General features: G+C 36.0%; 1 protein-coding gene across 3 annotated transcripts in view; it reads left to right on the forward strand.

Annotated features, from left to right (window-relative positions):
* The window catches only part of LOC122212889 (gamma-taxilin-like), a 116,525-nt gene that overhangs the window by 48,594 nt on the left and 47,938 nt on the right, over positions 1 to 19,993 (forward strand). Inside the window, exon 5 of one of the 3 annotated variants that reach the window (XR_006199347.1) lies at positions 2,995 to 3,044. The exons of the other annotated variants lie outside the window; for them this stretch is intronic. The gene's annotated coding sequence lies outside the window, so the exon portion shown is untranslated. The remainder of the gene's footprint in view (positions 1 to 2,994; positions 3,045 to 19,993) is intronic. 3 annotated transcript variants of the gene reach the window in all.

The following is a 19,993-nucleotide window of genomic DNA, read 5'->3' on the forward strand; positions in this document are numbered from 1 at the left end:
TTTATGGTGTTTCTTTTCCACTCAAAAATTATTTTAAATAAATATTTTGTGTGAACTGGTTTACTAGTCTTTAACTCTTTTAGTTTAGTTTAGTTTTGTTTTGTTTTATTTTGTTTTTGTTTTTTGGCTGAAGATCATTCTATCTCTCCTTTTCTGAATGATAGCCTTGCTAGGTAAAGTTATCTTGGTTGCACATTTTTCCCTTTAACCACTGTTAGTATATCATGCCACACCTCTCTGCATGCAAAGTTTTTGGTGAAAAATCCATTGAAAGTTGCATGAACTTTCCCTTGTTGGCAAGTTCCCTGATTGGAACTGTGTTCTTTTTTCTTTCTGTTTTTATGAATTTTTATTTATCACTCCTTTTTGCCGTCTCAGTTATTTGTTGTGTTGTTGACTTACTTGCATTGATATTCTTGGAGGATCTCTGTGCTTCTTGGATATGGTATCTACTTCCATCCCCATATTAGGAAAATTGTTTAACTTTTACTTCTTCAAATAATTTTTCTACTGCTATTTTTATCTTTTCACTTTTTGGGATGCCTATAATGTGCTTGTGATTATGTTTGATAGAATTACTGAGTTCTCTGAGATTATTCTCAGTTTTCATAATTATTTCTATTATTTGCTAACTTGCTTACTTTCTTTTTCTTTCTTGCCTTTTGTAAAATTTAAATCCAAGTTAGTTAATATATAGTGTAATAATGGCTTTAAGAGTAGAATTTCATAATTCATCACTTACATATAACATCCAGTGTTCATTTCAATAAGTTCCCTACATAATGTACATCATTAACTTAGCCCAACACCATTCTAGCACCTCTAAGTTTGTTCTCTGTATTTGAGTCTTCTTGGTATGCCTCGCTCTCTATTTTTAACTTATTTTTCCTTCCCTTCCCCTATGTTCATTTGTTGTGTTTACTAAATGCCACAGTGAGTGAAATCATATATTTGTATTTCTCTGCCTGACTTATTTCATTTGGCATAATACACTGTAGTTCTAACCATGTTTTTACAAATGACAAGACCTCATTCTTTTTGAATGCCAACTAGTATTCCAGTGTGTGTGTGTGTGTGTGTGTGTGTGTGTGTGTGTGTGTGTGTGCCACATCTTCTTTATCCATTCATCATTTCATAGACATTTGGCCTCATTTAATAATTTGGCTATTGTTTATAGCACTGAATTAAATAGGGATGCATGCGCCACTTCAAATATGCATTTTTGTATCCTTTGGATAAATACCTAGTAGTGTAATTGCTGGGTTGTAGAGTAGTTTGATTTTTAATTTTTTGACAAACCTCCATACTGTTTTCCAGAGTTGCTGCACTAGTTTACATTCCCACCAGAAGTGAAAAAGTGTTCCCTTCTCTCTACATCTTTGCTAACATCTATTTTTTCCTGTGTTGATTTTAGCCATTATGAACAGGTGGTACAGCACTGTGCTTTTGATTTTTATTCTTCTGAAAAGAGTTATGCTGACCGTATTTTCATGTATCTAGTAGTCATTAGATGTCTTTGGAAAAGTGTCTCTTCATGTCTTTTGCCCTTGTCTTCATTTGATTATTTGTTTTTCAGGTGTTGAGTTTGAGAAGTTCTTTATAGATTTTGGATACTAACCCTTTATCTGATATATCACTTGCAAATATCTTATTTTCTGTAGGATGCCTTTTAGTTGTGTTGTTTCCTTTGTTGTGCAGAAGGTTTTTTATCTTGATGAGGTCCATTATTTAATTTCTCTTTTATTTCTCTTGCCTCTGGAGATAAATCAAGTAAAAGTTTTCTCTGGCTGAGGTCAAAGAGTTTGCTGCCTGTTCTCTCATGGAAGATTTTGAAAGTTTCCTTTCTTATGTTTAGGTCTTTCATCCACTTTGGGTTTATTTTTCTGTATGGAATATGAAAGTGGTCCAGGATTAATTCTTCTGCGTGTCAAACTCCAGGTTTCTGAACATCATATGCTAAAGTGAATGTCTTTTTTTCCTTTGGATATTCTTTCCTGCTTTGTCGAAGAGAGTTGATAATACATTTTTGGCTCCATTTCTGGGTTCTTTATTCTGTATCCTTGATCTATGTGTCTGTTTTGTGCCAAAACCATAGTGTTTTGATGATTTCAGTTTGCAGTCTGGAATTGTCATGACTCCAGTTTTGTTTCTTTGTTTGTTTGTCAACATTACTTTGCCTATTCAGGTTTTTTTTTCCTGGTTCCATGCAAATTTTTTAAATTATTTCTTTTATCTCTGTGTTATTTTGATAGAGACTTCATTGAATGTGTAGATTGCTTTGATAGTATCAACATTTTAACAGTATTTATTCTTTTAATCCATGAACATGAAGTGTTTTTCCATTTCTTTGTTTCTTCTTCAAGTTCTTTCATAAACTTTCTATAGTTTTAAGCATACAGATCTTTTTCCCATTACCTAGGTTTATTTCCTGATATGCTTTTTAATACAGTTGTAAGGCGGATCAATTCCTTGATTTCTCTTTATGCTGCTTCATTAATGGTGTGTAGAAACTCAACCAACTTTTGTATGTTGCCTTTATATCCTGTTCTTTTGCTGAATTCATGTGTCATTTCTCCTGGTTTTGGGGTGGAGTCTTTTGGGTTTTCCATGTAGACTATCATGTCTTTTGCAATCAGTGATAGTTTGACTTCTTTCTTGACAATTTGGATGCCTTTTATTTCTTTTTGTTTCTGACTGCTGAGGCTAGAGCTTCTAACAGTATGTTGAACAACAGTGCTGAGAGTGACATCCCTGTCATGTTTCTGACTTTTAGGGGGAAAGCTTTCAGTTTTTCCCCGTTGAGGATGATATTAGCTGTGTGTCTATCGTATATGGCCTTTTTGAAAGTGACCTATGTTCCTTTTATTCCTACTTTCTCTAAGTATTAAGATAGGATATTGTATTTTCTGAAATGATTGTTCTGTGTCTATTGAAAGCATCATATGGTTTTTATCATTTCTTTTATTAATTATGATGTATCACACTGATTTGCAGCTATTGAACCAACCCTGCACCCCGGACACCCTGCAGCCCACTTGATCTTGGTAAATAGTTCTTTTAATGTACTGTTGGTTACTTTCCATTTTTTTGTCTTCTAGGTTATTTATTTGTTCCTCCACTTTGTCTGGACTGCTGTTTGTTCCATAAAGTGTACTTTCAAATTCATTTATTGTGATCTTTGTCTCTGATTATTGCTTTTTTTATTTAAAAATTTTTTGATGTTTATTTATTTTTGAGAGAGACAGAGACAGAATGCGAGTAGGTTGGGGCAGAGAGAGAGGGATGTACAGAATCTTAACCAGGCTACAGGCTCCAAGCTGTCAGCACAGAGCCCAATGCGGGGCTCGAACTCACGAGCTGTGAGATCATGACCTGAGCCAAACTCGTATGCTCAACTGACTGAACCCCCCAGGCGTGCCTCTATTTACTGCTTTTTAAATCTTATTGTTAAGGCTCACACTTATGTCTTCCACAAGACGAGTGAATATCTTTATGATCATTATTTTAAGTTCTCTAGCACACATATCATTTGCATCTGTTTTTGTGTAGGTCTCTGTGGTTTGGTGGCTGTTCTTTCATTTGAGGAACGTTTCTCTGTCTCTTCATTTTTTCTAAGTGTGTGTCTGTTTCCATGTGTTAATAAATTCAGCTACATCTCAAAGTACTCTTGAAGGCAGTGGACTGAAGAATAAGAGATTCAGAAATGTCTTGCTGTGCTGTGTCCCTGTTCTACAGCTCCTGTTCCTTCAAGGAGTATCTCTTGTGGATGCTGTGTGTGCCTTGTTTTGTTCTTGCCTGTTTTCCCTTCAGTGAAGTTATCTCCAGCAGATCTCCTAGCCTTTTTGGGGAATTATTTAGTCCCTAGAAGTTGTGGGGTGTGTTTAGTAAAGTATTCTATGGTTGCCTTGCTAATAGAGCAACTGCTGCCAGGTGGGTCAGTAAACATGGATCTGCAAAAGCCATGTGGTCTGGTCCTTCATTTTAACAAGGTAGACCTGATGTTTTTGAGTGATTTTCTACTGCTGTCCCAGTTGTTGCCACTGCCACCAAAAACAAAACTCTGCAAAGGGAGGGGGGTGGTGCACAGGACAGTGCTGGTGGAGTTTGCAGGTCTCCCAGGAGAGGTGCCCCTGTACTGGGATTGAGAAAGAAAAAAATGTGCAAAAGCACAGGAGAACAGGGTTTGGTACATGCAAGTTAGGTAGTGAGTGCTGGTTCCTACAGGTGGCCATGAGATTATGCTGGGGAGTTCGAAGTAAAATGATGACTTCCACATCCTTTATACCTGGAGGAAACTTTTTGAGATCCCCCTCTCTCCAGGATACCATCTGTGATGAGTAAGACTTCCTCCCTCCCATCTCCACCTTTGCTGCAAATTACATCTCCAGCTTTGCTACTTCTTCAGTGTGACTGACCTCTTCTCTATCTTTGTGTGTGGAGTTTCTTCTGTTCAGTCTCAGGTCTTTTTCTGGTATACTTAAGCTGATGTGAATGTTTTCTAGTTGTGACTAAAATGAGTAGGTGAGCATAGGTTGATCCAATTCTGCCACCTTCCTGGAAGCAAGGATTGTTTCCTAATATTATCTTCCGGCTACTTCATTTTTTGTGTATAGAAATGCTACACATTTTTGTATATAATATGTGAATCCTATGTATATTTAAGCTTTTTTATATACACAATTATGCTTTCTGCATATAGGAAAATATTATTTTTTTCTTACTATTTTTAAGGACTTTTATTTTTCTTGCCTGACTGACATGGGTAAGACTCCCAGTATATTTATTTGAATACTTTGAATATATCATGCCAATACTTTCTGTCCTGCAAATTTCTGCTCAAAATCATTGATAATGTTACAGGTTTTACATTTTATGTAATTTGTTCTTTTTAGTCTATCTGCTTTAAAAATTGTTTCTGTCATTACTTTTTGCAATTTCAATTATTCTGTGTATTAAAATGAACAATCTTGGGTTGATTTTGTTGGGGGCTTTATGTGCCTCCTGGATCTAGGTTTCCTTACACATATTAGGGATATATCAGCTACTATTTCTTTTAAAAATTCTGTGTCCTCTTCCCTCCATTACACTTTTGGGATTCCTATAGTATAAATGTAATTATTCATGTGGTATTGACAAGTTCCTTTAACTTACTCTTACTGTAAAAATTCTCTTTTCTTTGTGCTGTTAAGGATGGTTGATTTCTATAATGGACTTCCTGCTCACTAATTCATTCTATTTCTAGGCCACAATTTATTTCCTCCTGTGTATTTTCAATTTCAGTTACTGAGTTATTTAACTCATATTGTCCCTTTTTATATTTTGTGTATCTTTATTGATGACCTCACAATGATTCCATACTTTTTTCTCAAGTCCAACAAGTAATTTTATGACCATTACTTTGAATTCTCTGTCAGATATATTTCTTATCTACATTTTGTTTAGCTCTCTTGCTATGATTTTGTTCCATTTTATCTTTTGGGCATATTTCTCTGTGTTCTGGTTTGGTTTAATGCTCTCTCACTGTTTCCATGCTTTAGAAAAGTCAGCTAGGTGTCCTGCTCTTGAAACTAAGAACTTTATGAAAAAGAGGTCTTACAGTGTCCTCCACTTCAATTTCCCCTGTTTACCAGAATATAGGATATCAGAGGCACCTCATATGTGCATTGCGTGTGTGTCCTACTGTTGTGGCTGAACTGTTGCTTTCACTTTAATCATCTAAAATGTCTCTGTTTGTCTTTTGATCCTTGTGTTGCTAAGGGACAGTATTGGGCTTCTTTGGATTTGAATGGGTATAAAAAATATGCAGCAGAGGTGCAGTCACACAGAAATGCAATGCAATCTTCCATTATTGTTCATTGAGAGACTTTCATTTGTGGGTGGTGCCTGCAGTCAAATCAAATCTTTGTCGCTAGTATACTAATTTGACTGCATTGCAACTCATGTTGGTGTTTATTTTCCCTTCTCACCATTTTCTGTAACAGGCTTGTACCATGGTGCTTACGTGCAACTTACTTCTCAGCTGTGTACATCACTGGCTCAAAACCTATCACTGGCCCCTTATAGCCACATATAAGTGTTCCAGGATCTGCAGTCCCAGAAGTATGAACTGATGCAAACAGCAGAGCCAAGTCCCCTAATTGGTTCCTGTGATTGCTTGCTGCTGGCCCTAGCTATGCAACATACCTAGGCCACTACATTAACACCTGAAATTGACCACAGCAAGTTAATAGAGTCTACACAAAAAGGGCCTGCACAGTGATGGTCAATATATGGTATCATTAAGGGAAAGGATGGAACACACCCCATCATGGCATTCTATGTAGGGAAATGTATCACAGGTATGAAAACCTTCATGAGAAACAAGAGATTCAGGTTCAACATCAGGCACCCAACCATTAGATCCTGCACAGTAGAGATAAGGACCCAAATACCTGGCTTTGAAATTAAGCCAAAATAACAATAGTATTGCAGGAAAGGGAAACCCCGCTTTTTTGGGTTGTTTATTTGTTTTTAAGTTTTTATTTAAATTCCCATTAGTAAATATAAAGAGTAATATAAGTTCCAGTTGTACAGTATACTGATTCCACCCTTCCATAAAACACACTGTGCTCATCACAGGCACACTCTTATTACCTAAACCTATTTAACCCACCTTATCACCACCCTGACTTCATTTTTTTTTCTTGATACGTATTTCTTGGTTTACCTCTCTCTTTTTTCCCTTAGCTCCTTTGTTTTCTATCTTAAATTCCACATGTGAGTGAAATCATTTAGTATTAATCTTTCTTGGACTAACTTGTTTCCTGTAGCATGGTGCTCTCTAGCTGCATTCATTTCATTGCAAATGGCAAAGGTTAATTCTTTTTTATGGGGGAGTAATATTCCATTACATGTAACATCTACATGTAATACACATCACATATTCTTTATCCACTCATTAGTCCATGGATACCTGGTCTGTTTCCATAATTTCTTTATTGTAGATAATGCTGCAATAATAACCAGAGTTTATGTATCCCGTCAAGTAAGTATTTTTGTATTGTTTAGGTAATACGTAGTAGTGCAGTTGCTGGATTGTAGGGTAGTTTTAGTTTTGTCTTTTGAGAAACCTCCAAACTGTTTTCCACAAGTACTTTACCAGGTGTATTCCTAACAACGGTGCAAGAGCACTTTCACCATATCCTTCCTAAAACCTATTGTTTCTTGTGTTGTTGATTTTAGCCATTCTGGCAATTGTGAGTGATATTTCATTGTACTTTTAATTTGTATTTCACTGATATTAGTGATTTTGAGCATATTCTTCAGTGTCAGTTGGCCATGTGCATGTCTCCCTTGGGGGAAAGAAAAGTATTCACATTTTCTCACCAATTTTTTTTCTTTCCAAATTTTTATTTAAGTACTAATTAATTAACATACAGTGCAATATAAGTTTCAGGAATACAATTCAGTGATTCATCACTTAAGAACATAACCCATTGTTCATCACTACAAGGGCCCTCCTTAATACCTGCCAACCAATTATCTAGTCCATCACCCACCCACCTCCTTCCATCAAACCTCAGTTCATTCTCTATTTTTAAGAGTCTCTCATGGTTTGTTTCCATCTCTCCTTTCTCCCCTCCCATATGTTCACCTTTTTTTTTTCATAAATAATGCATATGAATGAAATTGTATGGTATTTGTCTCTATCTCAGACTGACTTATTTCACTTGGCATAATACACTCTTGGTCCATCTATGTCGTGGCAAATAGCAATATTTCTTTTTTTATGACTGAGTAGTTCTCCATTGTTTGTGTGTGTATATATGTGTGTGTGTATACACACACACACACACACACACACACACACACACACATACATCTGTGTATAAAGGAGATGTATATGTATATATATACATGTATATGCATACATGTATACATATGTGTGTGTGTGTGTGTATACACACATACATGCTACACATCTTCTTTATCCATTCATCAGTCTATGGACACATGAGGTCAATTCTTAATTTGTTTATCATTAGTTTTGTTATTATAAGTGTTAGGGTGCATATACCATTTAGAATCTGTATTTTTCTATCCTTTGTGTTAATACCTAGTAGTGCAATAGCTGGATTGTAGGAAAGTTTTATTTTTAACTTTTTGAGTAACCTCTATTCTATTCCCCAGAGTGAACCAAGTTTGCATTTCCACCAGTATTGGAAAAGGGTTCCCCTTTCTCCGCATGCTCAGCGACATCTGTTTCTTGTGTTGTTAATTTTAGCCATTCTCACAGGTGTGAGATTGTATCTCATTGTGGTTTTGATTTGTATTTCCCTGATGAGGAGTGATATTGAACATGTTTTCATGTGTTTGTTGGTCATCTGGATGTCTCTGGAAAAGTGCTAATCATACCTTCTTCCCATTTCTTCACTGGCTTATTTGGGTTTGGGTTGTTGAGTTTGGTAAGTTATTTACAGATTTTAGATATTAACGCTTTATACACAACATGTCATTTACTAATATCTTTTTGCATTCCATAGGATGACATTTAGTTTTGTTAATTACATCCATTGCTGTGCAGATTTTATTCTTGATAAACTTCCAATATCTTATATCTGCTTTTGTTTTCCTTTCCTCTAGAGACATATCTAATAAGAAGTTACTATATTAGAGGCACCTGGGTGGCTCAGTTGGTTAAGCATCCAACTTCACCTCAGGTCATGATCTCAAGGGTTATGAGTTCAAGTCCCTTAGTGGGCTCTGAACTCTCAACAAGGAGCCGTCTTCAGAGCTCTATTTGCCTGTCTCTTGCTTCCTCTCTCTCTCTCTCTCTCAAAAATAAATAATCTTAAAAAAAAATGTTACTACATCAGAGAGGTTGTTGCATGTGTTGTCTAGGATTTTCATGGTTTCCAGTCTCATCCTTAAGTCTTTCATCCATTTTGAATTATTTTTTTGTGTCTATGCTGTAAATGTGTATTCTGCTGCTTTAGGATGAAATGTTTTGAATATGTTTTAAATTCCTCCAGTCTAGGGTATCATTCACAGTCATTGTTTCTTTCTTGCTTTTCTGCTTGAATGATCTGCCCATTGATGTGAGTTTGTTGTTAAAGCCCCTTAGTATTATTATATTGTCATCAATGAATTTCTTTATGTTTGTTATTAATTGGCTTATATATTCATGTGCTCCCAAGTTAACAGCTTAAATATTTACTAATGGTAGATCTCTTTGGTGGATAGACCCCTAAATTATAATATAATGCCTCTCTCTTCATTCTTTGTTACAGTCTTTATTTTCAAATCTGGTTTGTTGAATATAAGTATAACTACCCCAACTTTGTTTTGACAACCATTAGCAAGATAGATGGTTCTCAATCCCCTCATTTTCTATTTGCTGTACCTTTAGGTCTGTCATTTGCCTCCTGTAGGCAGTATATAGAATGCTTTTTCTTAAGTTTTCCTTTATTTATTTTGAGAGAGAGAGAGGGAGAGAGGGAGAAAAGGGGCAGGGAAGGGAGAGAGAGGAATAGAGAGAATCCCACACAAATCCTGGACTGCCAGTGCAGAGCTGGACATGGGGCTTGATCTCAGGAACCATGAGATCATGACCTGAGCCGAAGTCAGACACTTAAGAGACTGAGCCACCCAGGTATCCTGATGGTTCTTACTTTTTTCACTAGAACCTAAATATTAGAATATTTAGCCCATTTACATTTAAGATGATTATTGAAAGATGTGAATTTAGAGCCATTGCCTTACTTTTAAAGTTGGTGTTTCTGTTTTTTTTAGTCTTTATTGCTTTTGGTCTTTCCCCCTCATCTCCTCCCCACCCCCACCATGTTCCCCTTAATAATTCTTGCAGGGATGATTAAGAAGTCAAAAACTCCTTTAGTTTCTATTTGGGAAAGTTTTAATCTCCCCTTCCCTTCTGAGTAACAACTTTGTCGTATAAAGTATTCTTTGTTGAATATTTTCTCCATTCAATACATTGAATATATTCTGTGATTCCCTCCTGGCCTGCCAAGTTTCTGTGAACAGATCTGCTGTAAACCTGATATTTTCCCTTGTATATTAATGGCATGTTTTTTCTTGCTGCTTTCAGGATTCTTTGTCTGACTATTTTGTGAATTTCTTTATGATATGCCTTGGTAATGGGCAGCTTTTGTTGAATTTAATGGGAGTGTTCTGTGCTTCTTGAATTTTTATGTCAGTGCCTTCGCCTTGGGGAAGTTTTCAGCTATAATTTGCTCAAATAAAACTTTTGCTCTTTTTTTCTCTTTCTTCATCTTCTGAGACTCCTATGATAGGCAGTTATTCCCTTTTAATAAGTCACTGAGTTCCTTAAGTCTATATACATGATCCATTACCTTTGTTTTCTTCTTCACCTGGGCTTTATATAATTTTATTTTCCATAATTTCATCTTCTGTATCACTAATTTGGTCCTCTGCTTTGTCCATCCTTACTGCTATGACGCATTTGTGTTTGAATCTCAACTATAGTATTTTTAATTTCAGACTGATTAGAGTTTAGCTCTTTTATATTCTCAGTAAGGGATTTTCTAGTGTCTTCTATGTTTTTCAAGCCCAGCAAGAATCCTTGTGGTTGATATATTAAATTCTGGTTCAGACATATTACTTATACCTGTATTGATTAAATTTCTGGCCATTATTATTTCCTATTTTTTTTTGGGGGGGGTGAATTCTTCCATCTTGTCATTTAGGAGGAAAAAGTGATAGAATCATTTAATATTTAAAAATAAAATAAAACATAAATATAAATAAAGGTATGTTTTGGTCTGCTCATTAAGAGAAGGTTGATAGGCGTACCTGTGTGGCTCAGTCAGTTAATTGTCAAAGTCTTTGTCTCAGCTCAGGTCGTGATCTCACAGTTCATGAGATCAAAGCTTGTCTTGGGTTTGGCACTGATGATGTGTAGCCTGCTTTAAATTCTTTGCCTTTCTGCCTACCCTCCCCCACCCCGATTCTCTCTCTCAAAATAAACAAACAAGGAAACAAATAAATAAATGAATAAATATTTTAAAAAAGAGATTGATAACAGTGCTGGATGGCTCAGATGGGGAAGCAAATGACTCTTGATTTCAGCTCAGGTCATGATCTCATGTTTTGTGGGATCAAGCCCTGTGTTGAGCTCTGTGCAGACAGCACAGAACATGTTTTGGATACTCTTTCTGCCTCTCCTCTCACTCTCTCTCTGTATCACAATAAATACACATTAAGTACAGATTTATAGAATAAAGAAAAAAGAAAAATTGATATAAAATAGAAAATAAAATTTAAAAAAATCTTTCCATATCCAAGGAGGGGGGAGTGGGAAACAGAAACAAAACAAACACCCAAGGGAAGTCAAATCCTGTTTTTCCTAGAGCTGAAACTTTGCAGCATTCTGTGAATACACTTAATTCAGGGAAAGGGGGTTTGTGCTGTTCTTCTTAGGGAGGAATCTACTGCTGTGATCTTTAGCCTTACTTGCCACAGTGGAGATTGGAGGCCACAGAGAAGTGGGGATTAGTGCATCAGTTCCATTCTCCACCTGGTGGAGCTGTTTAGATCACGGAGATTATCAGTGCTGGTGAGCTATGGGTGAAAATGGCATTCCCTTTAGGAGCAGGAAGTTCATGCCCCCCCTGATACACAATCACCCCTCCATTGTCCCAGTTCTCTGCCAGATCCCCACCTTCACCTGGCCTGTGTTGGTGCTGCTCTCTGGGTTTTATCTCAGGTGTGGTTGTGTTTCAAAACCCTACACTTCAGAAATCTCCCTGTAGCTGGGACCCATGCTTTTTCCTCTAGCTGAGTGTCTAGCTGTATTTTGCCCAGTTCTGGTTATCCCAGAAAATGGTCCCAGGACTTATTTGAGTTTATGGTAAATCACAAAACACAGCTGGCACCAGGATTTGTTACCCTCAGGGTGTCTTTGTTCCTATACTCATGAACAGGAGAGCTCTATGTCTTCCTTGGGATCTTTTTCCCTGCAGAGTGTCTGCACTGCATCACCTCTATTCAATACATGTCAGGCATGGTAATTACTTTTCCCCGTGCCACACAGGGTATTCTCAAGGCACGCTGCCCACTGTCATCACTCTGCCCTTGTTCTTTATTGGGATACCATCAGGTGCTGACTTCCAAAACTTCCGACTCTGCACTTTGATGTTTAAAAAAAAAAAATGGTGGTATTGAAACTCTCTCCTTTTCCCCTGTAAATCGTTATAGGGAACACTTTTGTGCAGTCCTCTGTGTGTGTTGTCAAATTTTCACTACCCTTCCTTCCTCCCTCCCTCCCTCCCTCTCTCCCTCCCTCCCTCCCTCCTTCCTTCCTTTCACTCTTCTTTCTTTCTTTCAGTATAGTTACTTTAATAGAGAGTGTTTTTGTTGCATAAATCTTATGTGCTGCTCTCTGCTCCCTTTTCCTCCTCTCCACAAAAATATCTCATTATGCTACTCGGCCCTATATGTCTTTTCTCTTCCCCAATTCACTTCTTCCTGCCACATTCTCTCCCTCAAATTATGAAGATTATTCTCTTAATCCTCAAAAATTTCCTAAGTATTCAAAAATTTCTGATGTTGATCCAGCTGTGTTAGAGGTCTGAGACAAGCCCAGGGTCATCTATTCTTCCATCTTAACTCCCCCCCCATCTCCCCAGTTTTTTTTTTTAAAAGAAAGATAACATGTTTTGAGTGTTCTCCACTGTGAGAACATATGGGAGAAGATGAGAGGGAATCTTAAGCAGATTTCATGCCCAGCTCTTCAAGCAGACTCTTATTAACTGTGAAATCATCACCTGAGTCAATATCAAGAGTCAAAAGGTTAATTTACTGAGTCACCCAGGCACTGTCTCGCAATTTTTAATTTGATTATTTGAATTGGGTTGTTGAATTTTTACAAATTCTTTACATATTTTTGATACACTCCCTTTATCAGATACATTGATTATAAATATATTCTTCCATTCTGTAGGTTGATTTTTAATTTGCCGATTATTTCCTTCACTGTGCAGAAGCTTTTTATCTCGATTAATTCCCAAGGAATTTTTTTTAATTTAATTTTCTTTGCCTCAGGAGACTTAACTGGCAAAAAGTTACTATAGGTAATGTCAAACAACTTACTGATTGTGTTATACTCTTGTATTTTAATGATTTCCTGTCTCATTTTCAGGTCTCTACACCACTTTGAATTTACTTTTTTGTTTGGTGTAAGAAACGTTTCCAGTTTCATTCTTTTGCAGGCCCCTAAGAAGTTTTCCCCACACCATATGTTGAAGGGACTGTATTTGTCCCAATTGACATCTTTTTCCTGCTTTGCTGAAGATTAGTTGGCCAGAGAGATGTGAATTCATTTTGGCATTTTCAATTTTTTCTGTGATATATGTGTATCTTTGTGCCAGCCAATCTGATGCTCATTCCTACAGCTTTGTTATGTAAATTGAAATCTTGAATTCTCTGGCTTTTCTTTTACTTTTCAGGGTCGCCTTGGCTATTCAGGATCTTTGGTGGCTCCTTAAAACTTTTAGGATATTTGATCTAGCTTTGTGAAAATGCTATTGGTATTTTGATAGAGATTGCATTAAATGTGTAGAGATTGCTTTGGATAGCATAGTAGCATAGATATTTAGACAATTTGTCCTTTCAACCCATGACAATGAAATGTCTTTCTATTTCTCTGTGTCATCATCAATTGCTTTGATCAGTGCTTTATAGTTTTCAGAGTCCAGGTCTTTCATCTCTTTGGTTAAGTTTCTGGCTGTGTATCTTATGGTTTTTGATGCAATTGTAAGTGGAATTGATATCTTGATTTCTCTTTCTGCTGCTTAATTTTTAGTGTGCAGAAATGCAACTTATTTTTCTGTGTTGATTTTTGTAATCTGTAATTTTATTCAATTTTTTAAATCTTAACTAGCAGTTTTGTGGTGGACTCTTTAGTTTATTGTAGATACTGTATCAATAATCAGCAAATGATGTCCATTTTGCTCTCCTTGACAATTTGGATGTGTTTTATGTTTGTTGTTGTTGTTTGTTGTTGTTGTTACCATTGTTGTGTGATTGCTGTGACTAGGACTTTCAATATTAGGTTAAATAACAGTGGTGATGACATAGGAAACCAGGGCAGAAGGAGATAGTAGAAAAAACTAAATTTCCTTATAACCTGCAGACCACTGACAAACACTTGAAGCTGGCAGAGTAAAACTTTTTTCCAGGAACCCCTACTGTCTAATGCTAATGTTTTACTAGAAGGAAAAACAACTTTATCTTGACAATAGCTAGGCCTCCTCCATCCTGTGAATGTTCTTTAGCATATGAAAATATCATTGGAAACTTCCCCTCATCTTTACCTCCCCCACCTACACAGTATATAATTAGTCCCTCCTTATGGCCCCAGGGAACTCTTCTTGCCCATGGGTCTAGTCCCTGTGCTTTTAATAAAATCACCTTTTTGCACAGAGACATGTTCAAGTGTTCTCTTGGCCATCAGCTCCAGACCCCACGAACGCTACTATCACCACAAAAAAACCTCATCAGTGACAGAAGACCTCTTGTTTCTTACCTTAAAGGCAACCTGTTTTTCTCTTTTGAGGATATTTGTAAAAAACCTCTATGGATTTTTCATGATGGCCTTTATCATACTGAGTTATGTTCCCCCTAAGCATCCTTTCTTGAGGTTTTTTAAAAAATCTTGAGTGGATATTGTACTTTGTCATATACTATTTCTACATTTATTGAAATGACAATATGGTTCTTATCCTGTATCTTAACCATGTGTCATATCACATTGATTTACTTGTGGATATTGAACCACCTCTGCAACCCAGAAATAAGTCCAATCTGATCGTGTTGAATGATTTTTTTTTTAAATATTGTTGGATTTTGTTTGCTACTATTTTTTTAAAATTTTTAATGTTTATTTATTTTTTGAGAGACTGTGAGAATGGGAGGCGCAGAGAGAGACAGAGGGAGAAACAAAAGTTGAAGCAAGATCCAGGCTCTGAACTGTCAGCACAAAGCCTGATGTGAGGCTTGAACCCAAGAACTGTGAGATCATGATCTGAGCCGAAGTCAGACTTTCAACCGACTGAGACCTAGGCACCCCTTTTGCTACTATTTAATTTGGATATTGCATCCATGTTTATCAGAGATATTGGCCAGTAGTTATTTTTTTAGTGATGCCTTTATATGATTTAGTATCAGGATACTGCTGGCCTCAGGAGATGAGTTTGCAAGTTTTTCTTCCTTTTCTATGTTTTGGAATAGTTTTAAATAAATAGATATTAAATCTTCATTAAATATTTGATAGAATTTTGTGAAGACATGTGGCCCTGGAGTTTTGTATTTGGGAATTTTTGGATTACTGAGTCGATTTCTTTGCAGGAGATAGATCTTTCAATTTTTCTATTTCTTTCTGTTTCAAATATGGAGTGTATATGGTTTGAGGAAGTTATTCATTTTTCTAGGTTGTTTATTTATTGCTGTATAGTTTTTTAATAATAATGTATTTTATTGTACAGAATTTGTGGTGTTGGTGTCTATTCTCCTATCACTTGTCATTTTATTTGTTTGAGTCATTTCTCTTTTCCTTTTTTAAGAATGGCTAAAAGTTTATTGATTTTATTAATTAAAAAAAAGTATCTCCTGGGAAAACTCCATTATAAAGAACTCACATGCAGACCAACTTGCTAAAATTCCCTGCTAAAATACCAGACTGAGAAGCACATTGACTGAGGACCCACTTACTAATTGTGGAGCATCTACTGGGAGGGTGGAAGCAGCTGGCTCCTCTCTTGGGACTGAGACACTTGTAGCAGCCACATTTGCTAACTCATCTTGTGCTGATGCTGGAAATAGAAGGTGGCATTTTGTGTAATCTTCACTCTAGAATGCTAATGCCAGGAGACATGATGCACTGAAAATCCCAAGCAAAAGAGAGCTTTGTTCAGGCTTATAGCTGACAAGTGCTTGCATACCAGCATGCCTACAGAAGTCATGCAACCTTGATGTTTGGTAGCAAGATCAAAGACCACCTCTGCCCACCAGCACACCACATCATTCAGGCAGGTTCTCCATAATCATAATGGATGGGGTTACCCTATCCACCAACATAATCACAAAATTAGCAGCTGGGCTTATCAGCCAGCAAGAAAAGGACCGCCTCTTTTTCCCATCATGCCTGTAGCAGTCATTGTAAATCCTTACAGAAGGTTACTCAATGGGTCACCTGTATGCATTAGCATACCTTCAGGAATTGCAACTAGACTACATAGAGAAGGAGGCTGGGGACAATATTTTCCCACTCTGTGCCTGCAGCACTCACTTCAGGGATATTGGCCAGTGGTTTTGCTGTCAAACAGCCTGTCCACGAGTCTTCCTATTCTACCATTAGGATCACGTTAGTCACAGTAGAGCTTCGTGAACTGTTGAATCAGGGAGCACACGATACAATAGCATGTGCACAACTGCCTTGCAGCCAGTTAGATACGGGGACAATACTACTCACAAAAGTACCTGGAACACTGAAAACCCTGTAAAGAGAAGCGCACATGTTACTTATACATGGGAATTTCCTGAAGTACCCACCTCTGGTCATTGTGTAGATTTCTCTCCTGGGTCCCATGGGAAATATCTTACACAAGCCTTTCCTCCAAGACCAGGAAATGTAGCTAAACAACCTAAGATGTAGAAGCATTATAGTATATTAACAAAAATCAGAAGAGAGAAATATATTCCAGTTGAAAGTATAAGGAAAAACAAACAAAAAATGAATAAACTAATATGCACTTAAGCAATCTACCGAATAATGAATTCAAAATAATAGTTGTAAAGATGACTACCAAATTTAGGAGGACAAAAAGATGAAAAATATAGGGAAATGTCATTTATAACTAAGGATTTCAGCAACAGAAATTAAACAATGCACTAAAGGAAATAAATGGTGGATTAATTGATCTAGAAGAATGTATCTGTAAATTGGAACACAGATTAATGGAATCACCCACACTAAAGAACAATGAGAATACAATAATTTAAAATTATAAATATTTCATGGGAGCTTTGGTAAAATATCAATCATACTCATAACATACTAGACCAGTCTGAGAAGAAAAACAGTGAGAAAGGAAATAGGAAACACATAGAATTACTGGCCTGTGGCCTGGAGATTGTGAACACAAATGTACAGGGGCGGATGCTCCAAAATTAGTAAATTTGTCCTTGGTCATGTCCTTTTCATTTGGTATTTTAGAACTTGCTCCATGTCAAGAGAGTCTGCATGTGTGTTCTTTAAAATGGGGTTTTCCGAGAGGGTGGTTCTTGGTAAAAATTAATATTATTGATACACCTCTAACCAGACTATAACAGGAAAGAAGAACGCAAATAAATAAAATAACAATGAGAGAGAAGAAAAAAAAAAACAAAAGAACTCAATACCAAGAAATAAAAACAATAATAATAAGGAAATATTATACAAAAATGTATGCTAACAGTTTCAACAATGTAGAAATAATGAATTCCTAGAAAAAATACATTATCAAAATTAAATATGAATGAATAGAAAAGTTGAATAGACTAGAATTCTGGAAAGAAATTGAATCATAAAAAAAAACAACCTCCCAACAAACAAAAGTGACAGGTGAACTCTGCCAAATATTTAAGAAGTGCTAATAACCATCGTTCCCAAGCTATTTGTAAAAAAGAAATGGAATTAAAAAAAAATCCAAACTTATTCTGCCAAGCCCTCGTAACGAAACCAGATAAAGATACTACTAATAAAGAGAAATATTGACAATGTCCCTGAAGAAGTTGAGAAAATACTCAAGAAGATATTGGAAATTGAATCCAACAATTCTATTCACCCTAATCAAGTGGGATTTGTTCATTTGATACAAGGACTTTTCAATAGTGTGAAAAAATTAATGTAATATCCTACAAAAATAAAAGAAAGGAAAAGACCCATATGATAATTTCAATCATGCATAAAAAACGTTGAAAAAATACAATACCCATTCATAATATAATCTTCCACAAGTAAGTTTTGAGGGAAGATAGGTCAACATAATATAGGACATCTATGACAAAAACAGCTAATATCCTCAATTGGGAAAAATGGAGAGTTTTACTTTTATGTTTAGGAAAAAGAAGGAATGTCTGCTCCTACAACTATTATTGAACAATCAGACAACAAAAACAAATAAAAAGCATCCAAATAGGGAATAAAGAAGTCAGACCTCCACTATTTGTAGATGGCATAATACTCCATATAGAACCTGACAGACATCACCAAAAAATTTACAATTAAAACATGAAGTCAATAAAGTTGAAAATTCTAACATCAGCATACAGAAAACTAGTGCAATTGTATTCACAAATAATGAAGCTAAAGAAAGAGATCAAGCAATCAACAATGAGGTACCCAGGAATAAAGGAGCCAAAGAGGTGAAAGAACTATAGTATCAAATACATAAAGGCTGTAGTGATTACAACAGGATAGTACTGGCAGAAAAACAGATATATAGATCAATGGGACAGAACTGAAAACACCAAAATGAACCCATAACTATATGGTCAATTAATCTGTCACAGTGTAGGAAAGGATATCCATTGGGAAAAAGACCAGCATTCAACAAATGTTTTTGGGAAAACTGAACAGGAACATGCAAATGAATGAAACTGGAACACTTCCTTACACTATGCACAAAAGTAAATTTAAAAGTACTTTTAAAACTAAAAGTAAGACAGGTATCGATTAAAATCCTAGAGGAGAACACAGGCAGTAACTTGTTTAACATTGGACATAGCACCATCTTACCAGAAATATCTTCTGAGGTAAGGGAAACAAAAAGACAAAAGAACTTTATGACCTCATCGAGATTAAAAACAAAACAAGACAGAAGCTCCTGTACAGTGAAAGAATAATCAACAAAACAAAAGAGCAACCTATAAAATGCAGAAGATATTTGCAATCGACATATCTCATTAAGGGAGAGTATCCAAAATATTTAAAGAATTTATAAAACTGAACACCAAAAACCAAATAATCCAATTAAATAAATAAGGAGAAGACATGAATAGACATTTTTATTCCAAAGAAGACATTTATTTCTTTTTTCTTTTTATCTTTCTTTTTTTAAAATGTATTTTTAAAATTTATATCCAAGTTAATTAGCATATAGTGCAAAAATGATCTCAGGAGTACATTACTTATTGCCCCTTACCCATTTATCCCATCCCCCTCCCATAATCTCTCCAGTAAGCCTCTGTTTCTTCTCCATATTTAAGAGTCTCATGTTTTCTTCCACTCCCTGTTTTTATATTATTTTTGCTTCCCTTCTCTCATTTTCATCTGTTTTGTATCCTAACGTCCTCATTTAAATGAAATCATATGATATTTGTCTTTCCCTGACTGACTAATTTCACTTAGCATAATACCCTCTAGTTGCATCCATGAGATGCCTCCTGCTTTGGTTTTCTTTTTCAAGGCTCCTTTGATTATTTGGGGGTTTTCCACTTCCATACAAATTTTAGGATTCCTTGTTCTAGCTCTGTGGAGAATGCTGGTGTTATTTCGATAAGGATTGCACTGAATATATAGATGTCTTTGGATTGTATTGACATTTTAACAATATTCTTCCACGCCAGGAGCATGGAGTGTGTGTGTGTGTGTGTGTGTGTGTGTGTGTGTGTGTGTGTGTGTGTGTGTGTCTGTCTTCAATTTCTTTCATAAGCTTTCTATAGTTTTTAGTGTATAGATTTTCACCTCTTTGGTTACATTTATTTCTAGGTATATTATGGTTTTTGGTGCAATTATAAATGGGATCGATTCCATGATTTCTCTTTCTGTTGCTTTATTGTTAGTGTAAAGGAATGCAGCCAATTTTTGTACATCGCTTTTATATCCTGCATATTTGCTGAATTCATGGGTCAGTTCTGGCAGTTTTTTTGGTGGGATCTTTTGGGTTTTCCATATAGAGTATCATGTCATCTGTGAAGAGTGAATGTTTGACCTCCT

Source organism: Panthera leo, assembly GCF_018350215.1.
Source record: "Panthera leo isolate Ple1 chromosome Y unlocalized genomic scaffold, P.leo_Ple1_pat1.1 chrY_random_Un_scaffold_90, whole genome shotgun sequence".
Lineage (NCBI taxonomy): Eukaryota > Metazoa > Chordata > Mammalia > Carnivora > Felidae > Panthera > Panthera leo.